At 38.4% G+C, this 20,652-nt stretch overlaps 1 long non-coding RNA gene across 1 annotated transcript; it reads right to left on the bottom strand.

Moving 5' to 3' along the window:
* Nucleotides 1–10,251: 10,251 nt before the first annotated feature.
* On the bottom strand, nt 10,252–11,160 carry LOC124382438. Its single transcript, XR_006925028.1, has 4 exons — nt 11,126–11,160; nt 10,579–10,696; nt 10,428–10,465; nt 10,252–10,309 (listed from the first exon to the last, which is right to left on the bottom strand). It is a non-coding gene; the product is annotated as an uncharacterized LOC124382438 (long non-coding RNA).
* Between the last annotated feature and the right edge of the window lie 9,492 nt (nt 11,161–20,652).

The following is a 20,652-nucleotide window of genomic DNA, read 5'->3' as shown; positions in this document are numbered from 1 at the left end:
TCTCACTCACACACATACACACACACACACACACACATATAAAAAATATATAGAAGAACATACAGTAACGCGTTACAGTATTAGTTACTGTTGTAACGCACATACCAACACTGTATGTATAAAGTAACTCTACTGTTACCGAGTAACTTTTATAAAATGAATGAATTTGGGCTGAAGTGTAGACTACAGTCTGACCTGTTTACAGCAGAGACACATTGTAGGATTGAGTATGAACCACTGTAAACAGGAAGAAGACACTGTGGGCGTGTTCCGTTATTCACGTCTGTGCGGCAGTAATGGCGAGTCGAGGCAGAGCAAGACGAGTTTCTCAAAGTGGAAATATGCTCATTATTTCACTTTAGTTGAGTATAAAGACAACTTTTTAGTCTAATGTAAGCTGTGTCTTTCTGGTTTGAAGGTCGATTCACATAGCAACACCTCCAGAAACTCCATGCCTGAGGAGCTAGAAGCTAGCTAACCCGGTGTTCTGTTCTACATTGTTGATAGTTTTCATACTTCAGCTGTGAAAGGAACATGTTTAAGAGCTCAACACAACAGCTTTTATGATGCAGAAGTCACTTTAGTGTTTGATTGTGAATATATTATTTAGCTTGTTTTGTTATTTATTTCAGAAATGCTTGTGATATATTCAGTTTGTGCTGCTCTGACTTTAATAAAATAGTGTTTAAAAATGACTTTGTGATTAAGTCAGTTTTGTGTTTGTAGATCATAACACATAAAGGGCATTAATGAGAACATTAAAGAAGGTTCTTTAAAAAGTAACTAAAAGTTAGTTTTAACAGTAACGCATTTTTTTGAATGAAGTAACTGGTAACTGTAACTAGTCACTATTTCTTAGTAACCAGCACAACACTGGGCACGAGTTTGTCCATCTTTATTCTCCAGGAGTTCAACTGTAGTCCACGGCACGTATATTTTCTGGAATTAGACTTTGAGAAACTGTAAATTTACTACATGACCACCCACATGAACCACAATAGACTTGCATATTTTCCTGTATTTTATTGTCTATTATGGTGTTGTTCTGATCTTTGATCATGATGTACTAATATACTGCAGCACTTCATGTGTTACTGTCTTTTACAATCAACTGCATTAACATAAAGAACAGATCATTAGAAAGAACATTTTGTATGATATTGTGTATTAATGTATTTTTCGCATGGTAGTTGTACATTGCATCACTTTTCAAGCTACTATCTCTTATTATATGTTACGTAACGACATAAACAACAACAGATTCATGTATCTTAAAACTAAATTCACGCATTACATTTACATTAATGTGTTTTCCTGAGCTCATCAGTGCAGTATGTTGCATCACTTTCATGCTGTCTTCATTATGATGTACAATATTACAAACAGCAGCAGATTCATAGATCTTTAAAGAAACTGTTGTACATGCATTACTGTGTTTGTTTGTTTGTTTGTTTGTTTGTGTTGTTTCACAAGGTTTTAGAACGACAGGGAGTCTGTCCGGTAGAGGACGATGAGTGGACGCCTCGACTGCGCGGTAGAGGACGATGAGTGGACGCCCTCTGTGGCGGTAGAGACGATGAGTGGACGTGCCTCGGCTAGAGGACGATGAGTGGACGTCGACTGGCGGTGAGGACGATGAGGACGCCTGACTGCGGGCGTAGAGGAGGCGAGTGGACGTCCTCTGTGGCGGTAGAGGACGATGAGTGGAGTCTGTCTGGCGGTTTGGCAGCACTGTTTGGCTCTGAAGCTGAAACACCTGCTCCTAGTCAGAAGAAATGGTATAAAATCATGAACAATATCTGCTTTATCTATTCATTTCTCATCCAGTGATCAAATAGTGGAAGCACTGAGATCAAAAGACTTTGCTTTTGCTCAAGTGTGTTAAAGTGTGTTATATTTATAGATCTTCATTTCACTTCACTTCTGCCTCAGACTCCAGTGTACAGAGATGATTGTGGATTAAACATATTCATCTGCATCCAGTCCTTCATCTGCATCCGGTCCTGCTGTTTTCCAGTTCTGCTCCTTTAATCATTTCTATTACTATTATAATCTATAGTTATTTATGATTAGGTTGTTTTAATCCCAATTAGGGACTTTTTATCATTGTATTTGATTATATCTATTGTTAAATAACCTTTATTAAAATATACATAGTTTTGTAATTTGTATTTTTGTGTGTTTAAATCTATTATAATTTATCATTTGACATTTTTGTAGCATTTTCAGTAATTAAAAATAAAATGTTTTATCGTTCATAAAACAGTGACTCATGAATTATTCTGTGAACCTGCTGAACCCATTATCATCATTATTATTATTATTATTATGTAGAATGTAAATAAACAAATACAAAACATGTCCCATATAATAAACTTTTGTTTAAAATGTTAAATAAGTAAATTAAGAAAATAAATATATATATCCATTTTATGCCCTTTATTGGAAAAATTAGTCAAATCATACAGATATTAATTAACATGGTGACAAGTGATGTATTTTCATTCACATCATCAGTAGTTTTGTGCACTATTGAATTTATATACATCAATCTGCCAAAACCATAACAAATGTCAATCATCTATCCATTTCCTCTTTCTTTTCCTCTATTCCTTCTTCCCTTCTTTTCCCTCTTCCCACCCTTAACAGACTATTGATCTCAGCTCACACAGCTCACATCCTCAACTCTGTCTCACACTGCCTCAGCGGCACTATCAGGACTTTATGCTCCATTCTGTACTAATGTGACTGTGTTTTAATGCAGTGATTCTCAATCTTTTCTGCCATTTACCACTTCAGAGGTGGGTTTAAACCACCTGTCCTCCGTCACCAAAAAGGATAATGAAATTCATTGAAAATGTCTAATTTATTGAACTATCCAATTCTAAATGAACATCAACTAGCATCAAAAACAAAAATAGAGAAATGTATTTCATAAATCTGTTTAAACGGGGTTGTAGACTTGATACTGTCACCTCAAGTCATGTTCAATATTGAGCTGAGATCTGAATTTAGTTTTCAGTGTAGCAACATCTGAAAAGTCTCAGAGATGAGATGTGGCAAAAGGAACAGGATGAAACAGTTATATTTTCTTTAAGGATGAATTTTGGTTTAATCTCCTACCAGAGTGATGTGTACAGAATCATCATAAAAATTCTAGTATCTCCATGACAACCAAACAAACAAACAGCAGCAAGAAGCAGCAGCGATTAGCAGCAACTAAGAACATTTACAACTTCTCTTCTATCAAACATTTCTTCATACAGGTACCTGGTAAATCTTCTAAATAATTATGGTAGAATATTGTACATTATTTATGTCATGGGAAACGAGAAGCCAAAGTAACAGCAATAAAGTTTTATTTAAACAAAAGGGCGAAGACAAAACACAAATATTTGCTGTGAAAGGATTATTCCGTGGCACAATAGTCCAGAGTCTGAGGAATAATCCGAATGAGAATCCGGAAAAGGAGTAATATCCACGTGCGCCTGAAAGAGTGCACGGAGCGAGCAGAGTCCGGTCGAACTGCACGTAGCAACGCATGCACAAGAAGGCAATATGAACACACAGGAACATGCAACAAAAGGAGCCGGAGTGTGGGGAATGTGGGGTTTATATCGGCGGTGTGATGAGTGAGTGAATATGCCTCAGGTGTTCTCAATGAAGCCCGATGCGAGGAGCTCCATGTGGCGGGCACATGAGAGAAGGAGCAGGGCGCCCAAGCACCAAGGGGCGTAGATTCCTGACAATTTAGTAGAAGACTTGAAAAGTAAAAAGTAATTATTTAGTGACATTAGCTATCTAAGATTAACTTTTATAGTTTAGCTTTTATATTAATCCATCATATGTATTTAATAATTAGTATAGAATCTATTAGATACAATGAAGTAGCTTAATTTAACCTATTTATCCCATATTTTAATCAAACTCATGTAACCTGTTTTTTCAAGTATAATGAACATAATATACTAATAAATAGAGTAGAATAGGGTCAGACTGGGACTACAATTTTAATAATCCTTGCAGCCGTGGCATGTTTTATCTGTTGTGGAATTCCTTGTCATTGTTTAGACAATACGACAGCTCCCAGTGTATAAAATTACAGGTGAAGAGTCTTCTACAGAAAACATCTCCACAGATATGGATCAAAACATCTATGTGGATTTGGATGGAGGGATTATGGCCCTAGTCGATAAAAAAATGACTGTAACAAACATTTTCTTATAACTAAAAGCACTAAACTCTTTCTATGCTTTAATTCTGATTCTTTGATTATATCGTATAAAAATCATGTTGTTGTTGTGTGTATTTTATGCTGTGTGCAGGAACATGGCAGCTGGTGAACATAGGTGGCCTTTGCAAGGTATGCGTCTGCATCAAGGCACGGCGTACATGGAAGCATGTGCTGAGGGGTATAGCTTCATCTTTGACACCTTTAGACCTACCTGCGATGCTTTTTTTCCTTCTTCTTCAAAAGCATTGCCTGTGGTGCCTGGAGCAGCCCACCTGTCCTTTAGGTGAACGGTGCTATAATTTCTTCCGTAAATGGTCAGGTTTCCTCCAAAAGGACGAATGCTTTGGGAAACTGATGCGGACCCGTTCAGACCGGTGATGGACATTCTGCACCACGCTGACATGTTCTCCCAGATGGAATGTGGCTAGATTCCATCCAGAACTCTGTCTATGATCCTGCAGGACTTCAGCTGATCACCCGTATCCTTCATGTGCGAGGGCTATTACCCTTGTCCAATCGTTTGGAGTTCCTCGCTAATGGTTGCTCTGAGAACTCACGGATTTCTCTTCACGGACTTCGTCATGCAAAGCACCTTTGTAACGCATACACCATCACCTTCTGTCTCTGTTCTATGGACAACTGAACCAGCGAAACATCGTGATTGGAATTGTCGTCCTATCCTTTGTCGCAAATGTCACACAATCGAACAGACTCAATGGTATTCTCATCGAGACTTCACAGTGGTGGTTTGAGGTTTCATGATGCGGTGTGGTCTGCACTGAAGTCTCACAGTTCTATATCTGCTCCCCTGCCGCACTGGATCAGACAACTATCACCCATTCCGTAAAAAAGAAAAGAGAGAAAAAAAGTGAGTCTGGACATCAAGGACAGGAACTGAAAGCTAAACCTCCATGTCCAATAATAATTAATAAAATCAATAAAAATCTAAAATATGAAATCACTTGTTTATTGAAGTGTTCGACATCATTTAAATCCTGATTCTAAATCAGTGTTTCTCAACTGGAGGATGCTTTTAAACTAAATAATTAAAATACACATGATAAACTTTGGGAAAATGTGACAAAAGTAAAATTGTATAATTATTAAAAGATTAAGTTAAATGATTTTTGTCTTCCTTTAAACGTGATGACCTCCTCATGGATTCTTGCATCTTGTTTATATCCTCTTGTGGAGCAGGGGGCTGTGGCTCGGGGTCATAATGCTGAGGGGGAGGGAGGTCAGGAGGGAGAGGGAAACTGGTCCTCAGTGCCACATTGTGCAAAACACCACACACCTGATCATCTTACACATTTTCCGGTGGTATAGAAGTCTGCCACCTGAGACATCCAGAGCTCCACATCTGCATTTCAAGAGGTGAGGAGCGTCTGATGAAGCTCTGTCACCTGTCATATTATAGACTACATCAGGACAATGTTTACAATTTCTACATGTTGTTAAAGTCACCAAGAAGCCAGTCATCACGTCCTGCAGCTGCCTGTAGTCTGTTCTACACTGCTATGTGTCAGGATAAAGGAATCATGTGCTGAAGCAGGTCAGTGTGTCACAGTGAAGGAAACCTGATGTATCGACTACCCACCTTAATAATAACATCCAAAATGACAGGCATTATGAAGAAAGCGGGGCAGAGCACTGGGTCAGCCATGACTGGAACTTGGTGATCCTGGGGCTTGAACCCCTGACCTTCACCACTGAGCTACCACTTCCCAAATAGAGACCTTCCATGGTGAAATACTTACAGCTAAAGTTACAGAATTCTCTCTGACTGTCTGAACACTGATCCTGGAAACTTAATTTATAAATGCACAATAAACATTTTCTCACAGAAACATCACCATATCAACAATTACCACATTTTTCCCTATGAGATCTTATTGTATTAAAATTAGATATAAAATGGCTGTTTAAATATTAACTTTACAATATGTTGAAGATGTTTTGCATTCAGTACCGTATAATATTGGTAATGGTCCAAGTCCAGCCCAGTTGTGCACACAGAAGATCCAGACTGAAGATGTAGTTCCAGGTAGCAGGGCAGAGATTATAACCATACCAGCTGTTCTCCAGGAAAGACTTCAGGGTGCTGGTAATCATATTGTAGATGTTTCCCGGAGGCTCCTGGCAAAAAATACATCATTATTTAATACCCAGTGCAATAAAACACTGTTTAAGTGACAGCGTAGTTCAATATAAATGTATATGGAATTTGTCCCACTAGATTACACTGATACTTGAAAATTAAAGGGAGATTAAGAAGGCAGTAAAATACTTGATAAAGTCCAGTTAAAATAAAATGACACTGAGAGGAACACTGAGGATCAGCTTCTTACCTCATCCCAGTGCAGATACTTGGTGAGCAAGTGAAATATCTTTCCTTTGCTTTCAGGTTGCTCACTATGTGAATTACTCGCATAAAGAACTTTCATAGGACAAAAACTTGGCCATGCTGTCACCATGACCATAATCACTTTGGGGGCTTCAAGAAAGTCTGCAAAGCAACAAAACAATAGAACATAAATACAGTGTATAAAAAAAAAAAAGACATTGGATATAAAAAGTTGACACACCTTATAAAATTGCACCTTATCAAATTGCAGACAGAAATAATAGGAAAACATCGAAAGAAAGCGATATCGGCAGAGAGGAGAGTTCTTAGGGTTCTTAAATACCGGGCAGCGTGGGAAAACCTCAAAATTGCAGCCGACCCGGAAGTGCACTTTGCCGAACGGGAAGGCACAAGCCGAGACGGGTTAGAGACGGGAAACGTGAAAAGATGGGTGGATCCAGAGGACTCTGGGGAGTTTGAGGCAGACCGCAACAGTGTTGATCACTTTAGAAATGGGACAGGGACGTGTGTGTGTGTGTGTGTGTGTGTGTGTGTGTGTGTGGGCAAGTTTCTTTTATACAGCCTTGAGAGAGAGGTCTCAGGGGACAGCCAGACCTGCCAGTACCGGCAGACATCGTTGCCATGAAACCATGAATGGCACCTTGGCCCCCTCAAGCCAATGACACCACTCCTCTAAGGCCAGCTTGATAGCCAGGAGCTCCCGTTCACCATGAGTGGTAGGAGATAGCGATTCTTAAAAGTAATGGCGTTCGTCCTGATAGTCTTTATTATGAAGGGTTTGTCCTTCTTCTCCACAAAGAAGAACCCAGCCCCAGGGGAGGAGGATGGGTACGCAGAGAGAGACTCCTGAATATACTGGTGCATGGCCTCCTGCAGTCCAGACAGATTGTACAAACGTCCATGGGGAGAAGAGGTTCCAGGCAACAGGTTGATGGCACAGTCATGTGGCTGGTGTGGTGGAAGGAGGATTCTTTGACCTTGCTGAAGACACTAGGAGCTGAGATCAGGTTGAGGCTCCTGACGTGACGGGACAGGTGCAGGGCGGTTGAGGCGAGACAAAAACACGAGCATAAGACACGAGCATAAGATGAGGGATGATCAGGAACGAGAGCCACTCCTGTGGAAGAAAGAGATAATCCAGCAGAGAGGGGGAGAACCCGGAAGACCGTGATGTTGTCTTCTGTAAAAAAGCTGAAAATAAAGAGGAGTTTCACATTTCAACATGACAATGACCAAAAGCACATATCCAAATTAGCAAAGGCATGGCTTCAGAAAAGGATCATCACAGTACTGGAATGGTCCAGCCAGAGCCCAGACCTCAACCCAACTGAAAACCTATGAAATGACCTACAATGAGCCATACACAGAAGATCACCTCACAATTTAAAGATACATTTCTGCAAAGTAAAATAGATAAAATTCCAAAGTGTAGATGTGGGAAGTTAATAGAGATTATTCACAAAGACTTGATGCCATAATAAAGGCAAAAGCTTCCACTAAGTAGTAGTTTTGGGGGATTTTCAGACTTTTGCAATCAAGCTGTGATAGTTTTTTATTTAAAAAGTTACCAATTAATAAATATTTTTTTTGTCTCTGGATATTTGTTTTTTGGAAAATCACATTAAACATGTAACAAGTTTGATGTTTACACTGTTGGTATTTTTATCTTTCTATTTAAAAACCTGCCATTTCATGAGAGTGTAAACGTTTTACATCCACTGTACATCACCAACAAGACACAATTTACTTCTGTATCAGTGTCCAGATCATTTTAGTAGATAAGTAATGAAATATCAGTATAATCTCACCTTCTTTAAGGAGTCTGTAGGCGAGAGCATGTGCTTTGTGAGAGTCTCCTCTCTGTTGACACACGCCTACATAAACCCTACAGAGAGACTGCAGGAGATCATGTCCCATAAACCCTCTCTCCACCTTGATCTTCTCCAAAATCACAGACAGAAACATCTCTGCTAAGGACTAAATGAGACGGAGAAAATTTTAAGCTTCCAACTGAATAAACGTATTTAAATCATGTATTTAAAACAAATACAGAGGAACCCGGTTATCGTTACCTCGACAACCCTATTAAGTCGGCGTTTTGAAGTGGACATCCGCGGTGTGCTTTGGGAAGAAAAGCAGCTGTATGAGAGTGCCAAGGCTGCAATACACATGAGCGATAACAACGACCGTGAACCAACATATACCAACAATAACGGACAGTGAGAGTGTGGAAGTTTAAATAGGAGCTGGTGATGATGATAAATGAGCATCATGTGCGCGATTCAAGCCGGGAGCTTCAGAGAAAGCGGCCGAAAGCACCTGACATTGGCAGGTGGATTCTGACAGATAAACATGTACTGTATGTATTTTATAACATGCCTTCATCAAACAAATCGCGGCAACGCTGTTGTGTAAAAAACTCTTCAAAAACACGTGCATGCACATTCTCATTTATTAACGCACATCATGTACATAAAGAAATTTCAAACACGTTAATATATTGCCGCCATTTTGATTTTCGTTTATCTCGATCATGGTTACCTCGATGCTTTTGGCGACCCCTAGGACATCGACATAACCAGGTTCCACTGTATAAGGAAGTTGAGACTTGACTGTAGACTGGGTTTAGGAAAACTATTAGATATTGTATAAAATGTATAAATTTTACATGATAAATCATATCTACTGTTCAGTTTAAGAACATCAGAACCAGTGAATTATGAATCAACTTTAAAAAATAAGAAACTCAAATCCACAGCTAAAGAATAAAGTGTTTAAATCGCATGCACACTAAATAAAACAAAAGATAAGAACTGACCTTTGTTTACACAAAACTCAGAAATGACGTGTTTCTCTTCATCTCTCAAAACAGGAAGTTCACTTGTTCCTGTGAAGTGCATGAATCCTGTCTGTAGGTAAAACATCAGAACAGGACTTTGTAGTGTTTCTAATGCACTGGAGATGAGAGATTGTGTTGTGTGTGTTGTGTTTACAGGATCAGCTGAAGCAGCATCAAGTCGAGGCTTTTGAGCTTTCCTGGGTGGTGACATGTCTGATCCAGTTCACTTTGCTGTGGGCTTTGGGTCTGTATGAATATAAAAGAAATTTATATAATTTGTCACACGCCCTTATCCCGAGAGACTTACAATATTTCTTCCTAGATCTTAAAAAATGACTGTTACACATTTAGGTTCATTAAGGCGGTGAAGAATTTGCCTTGTCAACACTTTTTCCATTAATGTTCCAATACTTTTGGTGATAATGTACATACTAGGTTTAGCACATGCTAAGATTAAACTGTATATCCACTAAAATTAGATTACAACGTCACATTTAAATACGTTTATCAGCTTCCTGCTTGTTTATGTTTTATTAATTATTATTATTTTAATTGTATTATTTATTATTTGTGTTCATTTATTACATATTAAATGCAAATACAGAACACATCAAAATGTACAGAAACTTAGTATTAGAGATTTTACTGTTACCTTTGTTCAACTCGTTCTCCACTTTGTAAAGTTTTTCCTGTTGAGGATCCAAAACAAAAAGCAGATTTAGTTTTATTTAGTCACATTTCTCACTAAAAGTTCAATGATGTCTGCATTTAAAAATGGAAAGAAAGTACCTCCATTGCTTAAAGCTTTTCTATATGCTGCTGATTTTGCATTTCAGGCCTCGGATTTCCAGATTTTGTCTGGTGTTCACTTCTGTAAAATAATTTACAAAATGAAATGAAAAGGTGCTCAGATCACATTATCACATTATATGTGTATTTTAATAGAACTGAATCATGCAGTAATAATCAACTTGTACTTTCTTACACACCTTTAAGTGCCAGAAGCTGGTTTTCAACACTGACATTTCTGTGGAAGGGAAAAGAAACATTTAAATAAAACATTATATAATGTATTATTATATTACATATTATATAGTATCACTGCAATGATTGGAATAAAGTATAAAGAGAAAAACATACTTGTGAGTGTTGCTGAGTAGCATAAGGCTCTTAATGGCCTGAAGCTCCCGCTGGCTTATGTTTGCCTTTTCCATTTCTGTAGGTCTTTCAATATTTTATTCTAGAGAGTTTGTTGAATCTGAAAAAAGAGAAAAAACTGCTTTAATCAAAATCATTCGATAAAGATTTTGTAAATTTTTTTATAATGAGTATCTCTGTAGTCTGATCGTTCTTCCTCAGTGTTTCTACAGCGTATTTTCTCTTTTTTATAGATTATCATCAACAGACTTTATTGCCCTCTGGAGAGAAAAATTAAGATGATTTGTGTACACTATTCCATTACAAAGAGTTTTGACGTCACAGCTCAGCTCTAAATGATGTTGGGTTTTGCGGTTCAGTCTTTATGAATGCTGATGGGACGCGTTTACTCAGTGGAGCCTCCTTCTGCTTACAGCCTTTAAATGCTAGCTAGAGCGTACTTGCCGGAAGTTCTGGGTGAGCATGTGACTAACGTGACTAGCGGAAACCTGCAAAATAAATTAAACTAAAGACTTGTAAAGTAACTTACCGCTAATGTGTTTCTTCTGAAGTGGATGATATAGATCGATTTGGTTGCATGATTGAGAAGTTTGACTCGATGTTGAGTTTGTTGGCTGCTTCGAGATCAGACGAGATTGAGCGTTCTCAGAGTGGTATAGCCGTAAGCTCGGTGTTCTGGCTTTTATGCATGTGGTCTGGGCGCACTGTGACATCACAGAGATACACAGAGAAACACCCCGTATCTCTTGCACAGTGTGTGCCTTGACCGAGCATGGTCCTTCAAGCTAGATAATCAAACATTCATTAGTTGGTAATGCACCTTTTCGTTGGTCTGCCAAACCGCCATAAAACACCAGAACAACAATAACAACAACAACTGAGTATGTACAGATACATGAACAGTAACTATAACACTGAGGATGTACAGTAAATGAACAGTAACTATAACACTGAGTATGTACAGATACATGAACAGTAACTATAACACTAAGGATGTACAGTTAAATGAACATTAACTATAACACTGAGGATGTACAGTTACATAACCTACCATTAATGGTTTGTCTACAGTTAAATATGTTTCAGTGTGGGTATTTAACTAAATAAACAGCAGAAACTGCATATAAAACATGAAGAGGACTAAAAATTTATTTTGTCTTTGCCTTTTCTCAATTATTTGCTTTGAGAATGTTGAAAGAGAAGTACAGAGAAGGTCAGAAGGAGTTGCATTGTGTTTAAATCTAGAGAAGGCATACAGCAGGGTTTAGAGAGAAGGGAATGAAAGTCAGTAGGAGTAAGACAGAGTACATGTGTGTAAATGAGAGGAGGGCAGTGGAGGGTGCAGTTGCAGGAAAAGAGGTGGAGAAGGTGGAGGAGTTTAGGTACCTGGGGTCAACAATGCAAAGTAATGGAGAGTGTGTTAGAGAAGTGAAGAAAAGACTGCAGGCAGGGTGGAGTGGGTGGAGAAGAGTGATAGCAGGAGTGATTTGTGATAGAAGAGTATCTGTGAGAGTGAAAGGGAAAGTTTATAGGTCTGTGGTGAGACCTGAGATGTTGTAAGGTTTAGAGACAGTGGCATTGAGTAAAAGACAGGAAGTGGAGCTGAAGGTAGCTGAGCTGAAGATGTTGAGGTTTTAGTGAAATATGGACCGGATTTTACTGTGAATCACTGTAAGATACAGAAGAAGACTGAGGAGCTTGAGAAAGATCATTCTGAGAAACCAAGAGCAATTGGAGAATTGCTCAGCTGAGCACTGGGTTCTGACTATGAGAAACAGCAGAAACAGAAAGCTGAACCTCTACAAGCCCAAAGAGGCGCAGAAAATCTGTGACGAAACAAAGATTCTTAGGTGAGGGAAGAGAAATGAGGATGGAAACCTGAGAGTGACTGAAGGAAGCTGTACAGCTGTTCAGCAATATGACTTCAGCACTAGAGAAAGAAAACCAGAGAAAGAAAAGAGGAGATCAAGCTGGACATGTCCTACATATAATAAAGTACACAAATATCAGTGATTATTGTAACTGAATATTTTTTCTTCCTTCAAAATAAATAAATATCTTAAATATAGTGTGTGTTTTGTTTCTATTATTAAATTATTATTTTACATCATTTAAATTTAACTAAGAATTAAAATCCACATGATAAAATGTTGGGAAAACGGGACAAAAGTAAATAATAATAAAATAAAGGTTTTGTTTAAACCCAATTTTACATGAACAGAAGTTAAAGTAATAAAATAAACAGTTATTGAACAGTATTCACAGCATCAGTTTAAATATTAAATCACAATAACACAGAGATTAAATCAGTTTACAATACATGAGTTCTTCATGGGTTCATCTGATCACACAATACTATAAAGTTTAGTTCCAATGCAGCCTCATAACATCATAGTTCAAGTATAACTTTTGACAACTGCAGTTAGTAGAAAAACATCAGAAAGAACTATTTAATAGATTCATTTTAATAATTCAGTCCATTCAGTTTGGTCAATTCAGTTAGAAAAGATTCGATTCGATGATTTCGACTCCTTAGATTCAGTTCAAGTGACTCGGTTCAAGAGTTCAGTTCGGTCACTTCTATTCAAAACAATGATGACTGAGACTGAATCCATAGATTGTTCAAGAAATTTCCTTTTAGCAGTCTCTCAAAAAGAAACCAGCAGGTGGTCAGAATGTTCCTACTCTGATAGAGAGAAAGAGAGAAAAAGAAAGTGAGTGACATGATGATGTCACAGGCAGAGGGCGGGCATCTAGGTGTGATGTCACAGTGTGACACATCTATATAAATTAGGCGTGCTTTTGTTTCTCATTTGTAAATTTACCAATTGTAAGTAAAGAGACACTAAATTGACAACCACCAAACAAACAAACAGCAGCAAGAAGCAGCAGCGATTAGCAGCAACTAAAAAAAATACAACTTCTCTTCTATTGAACATTTCTTCATACAGGTACCTGGTAAGTCGTCTAAATAATTATGGCAGAATATTGTAGATTATTTAGTAGAAGACTCAAAAGTGAAAAGTCATCATTTAGCGACATTAGCATGGGTAACTAGCCGGCTAGCTAAGCTTAGCTTTTATAGTTTAGCTTTTTATATTAATCCAACAAATTTACCTAATAATTAATATAGAATCTATTAGATACAATGAAGTAGCTTAATTTAACCTATTTATCCCATATTTTAATCAAACTCATGTAACCTGTTTACTCCAAGTATAATTAACATAATATACTAATAAATAGAGTAGAATAGGGTCAGACTGGGACTACAATTTTAATAATCCTTGCAGCCGTGGCATGTTTTATCTGTTGTGGAATTCCTTGTCATTGTTTAGACAATACGTACAGCTCCCAGTGTATAAAATTACAGGTGAAGAGTCTTCTACAGAAAACATCTCCACAGATATGGATCAAAACATCTATGTGGATTTGGATGGAGGGATTATGGCCATAGTCAATAAGAAAAAATGACTGTAACAAACGTTTCCTTATAACTAAAATCACTAAACTCTTTCTATGCTTCAATTCTGATTATTTAATTATATCGTATATAAATCATGTTGTTGTTGTGTGTATTTTATGCTGTGCAGGAACATGGCAGCTGGTGAACATAGGAGGCTTCTGAAAGTTATCCGTCTGCATCAAGCACGTGCGTACATCAAAGCATGTGCTGAGGGTATCGCCGACTTTGACACCTTTAGAGGTCCCTGCGATGCTTGTTATGCTTGTGTCCATTTTTCTAAATAATTGCTTGTGGTGCCTGCAGCAGCCCACCTGTCCTTTAGGTGAATGGTGCCGTAATGGACCCGTAAATGGTACAGGTTTCCTCCAGAAAAGGACGAATTCGTTTGGGAAACTGACGAGGACCCGTTCAGACCGGTGGTGGACATTCTGCACCATGCTGACATGTTCTCCCAGATGGAATGTGGCTAGATTCCATCCAGAACTCTGTCTATGATCTTCCTGCAGGACTTCAGCTGATCACCCGTATCTATCATGTGCGAGGGCTATTACCCTTGCCCAATCGTTGGAGTTACTGCCAGCTCAGTGGGTGCTCCGAGCACTCACAGTTTTCTGTTCACGGACTTCGATGCAAAGCACCTTTGTAACGTACTACACCATCACCTTCTGTGGCTATGTTCTATGGACAACTGAACCAGAAACATCGTGATTGGAATTGTCGTCCTATCCTTTGTCACAAATTCCACACAATCGGAACAGACTCAATTGTATTCTCATCGAGTCTTCCGGTGTTGATTTGAGGATTCACAATGCGTGTGGTCTTCACTGAAGTCTCACAGTTCTATATCTGCTCTTTTGCCGGACTGGATCAGACGACTATCACCAATTCCAGTAAAAAAAAAGGCAAGTGAGTCTGGACATCAAGGACAGGAACTGAAAGCTAAACCTCTCCATGTTCAATAATAATTAATAAAATCAATAAAACCTAAAATAATAAAAAACCCACTAATTTAGAAAATCCTGATTCTAAATCAGTGTTTCAACTGGAGGATGCTTTTAAGATAAATAATTAAAATCCACATGATAAACTTTTGGAAAAATGTGACAAAAGTAAAATTGCACAATTATTAAAAGATGAAGTTAAACCATGATTTCTGTCTTCCTTACAAACTCGTATGACCTCCTCATGGATTCTTGCATCTTAGGGAGGTCAGGAGGGAGAGGGAAACTGGTCCTCAGTGCCACATTGTGCAAAACACCACACACCTGATAATCTTACACACATTTTCCAGGTGGTATAGAAATCTGCCACCTGATACATCCAGAGCTCCACATCTGCATTTAACACTAGAATTTCTGACTTTTATTTTCTGGTGCACGTCCTGAGGTGTTATTCAACCCTGCTGAGATTTTGGACAAAGCAGACTCTGATGGAGGAGAGATTTCATTTGTCCAGCAGGCCACTGATACCTCCTCACAAGAACCCAACATGCCTCCACGGAAGATGCACCGTGGTACTGGGAAGCCCTGTCTGAGCCAGACGGCAAAAGACGGCACTGTGTGGGTAGAGGAAGGACATTGGAATGCCCAGTGCAGTAGCAAATCACTGTGCTTCACTCAAGCTGGACCCACAGAGTCTGCTAAGGTTTGTCATTGCCATAGTACATATGATATTTATATAAACTCATTTAGAGTGAGGTTCAAGTAAATGTACCATTCTCTATTTGTTTATCTTCCGACAGCGTAAAATTACAAGCGTGCTCCAAAGCTTCCTTTGCCTGTTAGACGGGAATGCTGCAGACCATCAGGAGTGCACGGTCCATCAAGCCCGCAGAACAGAGCCGGACTGGAATTTGGCAATTCATGAACTGATGGCATTCATTTCAATTCTGTTTGTAAGAGCAATCATGTGTCCCGTTGGTGCCATTGTGGATTGCTGGTCAAAAGCTTTCTGGTGCCAGTAATCAAAGAGACAATGTCCCGAGATAGATTCATTTTAATTATGCAACACCTTTGATTTGATGACAAGGACACATGGGCAGAACGGGTTAACAGACAAATTTGCTGCGATCTCCGACATCTGAACACGCTTCAACAAGAACTGTGCTGAGAGTTTCACTCCAGGAGAACACATGACCATAGATGAACAGCTGTTCCCTACCAAGGTTCGTTGTCCATTCACACAGTATATCGCAACCAAGCCAGACAAATTTGGGATCAAGTTCTGGATGGCCAATGTTTGAGACCAAATATGTCTGCAATGCATCTCCTTATTTGGGAAAGGACCCCAGTCAGAAGGAGAGGCTGGCAGAGAACGTGGTCATGAATCTGATTGAGCCATTTTTGGATGATGGGAGAAATGTCACAACGGACAATTTCTTTACTTCACTGTCGCACAGACTGCTGCAGAGCAAAACAATGCTACTGGGCACGGTGAATAAAGTCCGATCGTGAACTTCCTCAACTTGCAAAAGACACTGATTTTAGTGTTAGAAAGGATTCCTATTTAGTTGTATTCTCCACTTCAGTGCTTAGAAGTGGCAGTGTCTCCTTGACAATTTATTCAACTAAAAAACAAGACTGTGTGTTCTAAGTTCCATGCACCAAGACGTCACGTACATCGGTGACAGCAGAAGAGAGAACCCAACACGATAACAGACTATAACCACATGAACGTATGTAAATGTGTGTATAATTTTATACCAGTGCTACAATGTTTTCTGATGTGTACTATACAGGCCTATAGAAAAAGCACATATACTGTGACTGTCTTTCTGCAAATGTGCCAGGCCTCACAGGTAATTGGTGTGTTTGCACAACAAAAGCAGGAGAACAGGCCTGTGAAAATCTCAGCAGGGGTGCTACTAGGTGTGAGGTCCGAATTTCGATTAATAAAATGAATTTACTTTATAAATGTGTTGTGTAAAATAATTTACTAAATGAAATGAAAGCTGCTCAGATCACTCATGATATTATATGTTTATTTGATAAAACCCTATCATGCAGTAATAATTTGTATGTCTTACACACTGAAGACATAAACATCAACACTATAGATACCTTTAAGTGCCAGAAGCTGGTTTTCAACACTTTCATTCCTGTGGAAAATAAAATTCTTTATGGTTATGAATAACAATATTTTTATGGTAATATAGAGAACCCATCATGCAATACTCTGTGTACCGTGTTTCTGTATAAATTATGTACTTGAATAAAGTACTGGGTTAAAAGTCACATGTATCATGTATGTATATTTAACATTTATGAAGATATCATTAAACAAATTCCAAAAACATTTATCTGAGAATATTTCTGGTCCTTTTCTCCTCACAGATGTAAAATAGACTCAGATTTTCCATCCACATGCAGATCACCAGGTCGCTGTCGTCATTCCACACAAGAATATTTTCCTCATCCGTGATCCTTCATGCAATTTTAATAAAACAACATTTTACTGTACACTTTTTCTTTCCTTTATTTCTTGTAAACAAAGCTCAGTTATCACGAGCTGGAAAGAGCTGCATTCCACTTCCTGCCAGGTGCGTCACAGTGCACGTCGCACTCTTTCACCACTAAGAGCTTCTAAAGATGAATAAAACTAAGAACTCGCCCACAGAATAAAAACCTCCCATGTATCGTTAAAATCCTGCACTGATTGGCTACATTTTCTATGGAACATGTTGTTTCCACACTGCTACTGGCTGAAAATAAAAGACTGGAAATGAAAGGTGAAAAAGCAAATCACAAACACCTGCAGAGTTCAGTTGTATCACTGATAAGATTCTTCCTGTCTTTGTCTTTTTAGTGGTTACTCTTATTTGTTTATTAAAACTATATCTTACCAGCCATATTTATTTTTTACCACCAAGATGTCATTCTTTATGCGAAAGTTACTCTAAAACAGATACAAACAAAAGACCAAAAATGCTCTACGGTATGTTGTTCAGTGGAACCTTATCTTCCAAATAAACAGGAATTTGCAGCAATTGTGCGTTTGGATGCGTTGACTCGTTATTACAATTATAGTGTAAGTTCTGTTTTTATGCATGTTGTTTGCGTGTACTGTTTACACAAATTTAGGAAATACATTCGTTATAAGTGTTCCATTTAAAAACAGTGATCTAAAATCGATGCTTGAGGCTTAGACTTTTAGAATGATATATAATTTATCATGATAACTTATACCTTTTCATTTAATCTATTGTTAATAACTGTCTGGTTCTGCAGCTGTAAAATCAGACATCAGAGGACTACAGAGGACAGTTTAGACGGCTGCAATGCTTATCGCCCCCTGTCCACTTTTCAAGAACTGTATACATCCAGAGAAAAAGGGCTTTGAAAATCACGTTAGCCACTACACAATGGAACCAGTTAAGGGACCCTAATGGTGGAATTTCTTTCCCGCTAGCAGGATACGGTTTATTTTATATTTACTTTCATTTTATTTTTTATTTAAAACTCTTGGCCACCTAGCACATGGGACTCAGCTTTTGTTTCTCTTCTTAAAGTTTCGGCCACTTTTGTGTGTGAAGCAGAGGTGATCACAACCACGCTATGGTTTAAAGAAGAAGAAACACTCTTACATAATATTTGTTTTATACATGATTCCACTGAGTCAAACCAGAACCTCCTGCATGTAAAGCAGAAGTTATAAATCACTACATGGAACCTGTTTTTTTATTTGTATATTTTGCATTAAGTGCATTAAGATGCTGGAGATTTATCAGGTGGTCATGAGCCTACTGTGTGTGGTCTTCTGAGGAAGCATTTTACTCAGTAATGTCAGCAGCAGTAATAAACTCATTTGCATGGCTAAAACTATTATTGGGCAAAACCTGGGAACATTTGAGTCAGTGAGTTTTCTAAGTTTAATTAATATTTTCCACTGAGATTTTAAAAGATGTTTAGAGATGTACAGGTTCCATAGTGTAGTGGTCATCATGTCTGCTTTACGCAGAATGCTGGGTTCGAACCCCAGTAGAACCATGCCCTTGAGTCTGATTCTACTTGTGGAATGCTTTTGTCCAATGCTGTTAAAAGCACAATGCAGAAAAGGTTAACCTGGTATTTTTATTTGCAGAATTGTGTTATAATTTGAGGAATATCTTCGCTTTCTTAACATAACTGTTCACAAAACATAAACCTCATTCAGGTTCGCCAGCTGCATGGTTCCACTGGGGTTGAACTCAGGAGCTTCTGCATGTAAAGCAGATGTGATGACTACTACAATGGAACCACACAGTCAACTAAACAGCATTAATGAGCAGAAATATCAATTCAGGCCTTCACCTCAGCTTGATCTCAGTTGATATGATATTAATATGAGGAAGATTAATCCTCATTATTGATCCTCATAGAGTGTCTAAGAGGAGCTACTCTAAAAAGCTGAAAAATCAGTTTCCAGCCAACGACCCTGCTTCAGTGAAGAAAGACCTGAGAGACATGGTGCAGTCATAAAAACCTGGAGCTAACACGATCAAAACAGTGGAGATGATTGTGACATTTAAGTCAGTGAATTTTCTAAGTTTAATTTATATTTTCCAGTTAGATTTTGACATCAACCTTCTCAGCAGCAGGTTCCATAGTGTAGCGGTCATCACGCCTGCTTACGAGAAGGTCCTGGGTTCAACCAGTGGAGCCATACCCTTGAGTCTCTTATTCTAAATGCTTTTTGTCCATTCTTTACAGGGCCCATGCGCGATGAACATCAGGTGAGGGTCCCAGATGGTTCCTCCATATGAAGAAGGACATGGGTGAGATGCAACCACCCTGAACTCATTAAAACTGGATATGCTGAGAGAGCTTGATGAGAGGAAGAAAGTGTGAATGACATTGTAAGAGGGGACAGACAGGTCAACCTGATAATACAGATGTAGTGTCATAGGAGCTTCCGAGTTGGTCACAAATATTCCTTCTTTAAGGACATCAAACATCACTGAATTTACTAAAGTGGATTTCAGGAAAGTGATTGAATGCTCTCTGTGATGAAGAAACATTGACATGATTTGAATTGAAAATCTTTATTCCTTTAAATAAAACTTTAAATTTTAATTTATTATAAATTAAAGATGGTGAAACAACATGCACACTAAAGTACATGAAACGTATTTATTTTTACCATCTTCCTCTATTCCTGAATCATTTTCCATCTCTTCAAGTTTCTTCAACAGATCCTCAAGCTGTCGATATCAAAGACTGGTACAGAATCCAGGATCTCTGTGCTGTTGTGGGGTCTTCAGTATGATTCTGAGCTCCAGACTGGTTAAAAAAGCCATATTCCTCATTTAACATGGAAAAGATGTCGTTGTTGAGCAAAGTGATTTCCTCCTCGTCCTCGAGCTGAACCTCACTGCTTGTACAGTCAGACCCATAGCAGGTGCTGTAAACAGAAGTGCACAATTTTAGCTGCATATTAAAGTAAATGGGTGTCTAGTATGGCGATTATTTAAGATGCAGAGTAAAACTTCATTTGCATGTCATTCTTCTGAAACTGTTCCAATGCAGTTTACTAACTCACTTGGTCTGGCAGAAAGTCGACTCAGAAACAGAAGGGAAAGAGGAGGATCAAAGCAGAAGTCTTTAGGAGACAGC

Source organism: Silurus meridionalis, unplaced genomic scaffold (genome assembly GCF_014805685.1).
Source record: "Silurus meridionalis isolate SWU-2019-XX unplaced genomic scaffold, ASM1480568v1 Scaffold262, whole genome shotgun sequence".
Classification (NCBI taxonomy): domain Eukaryota; kingdom Metazoa; phylum Chordata; class Actinopteri; order Siluriformes; family Siluridae; genus Silurus; species Silurus meridionalis.
This window is presented reverse-complemented; position numbering and strand designations above follow the sequence as displayed.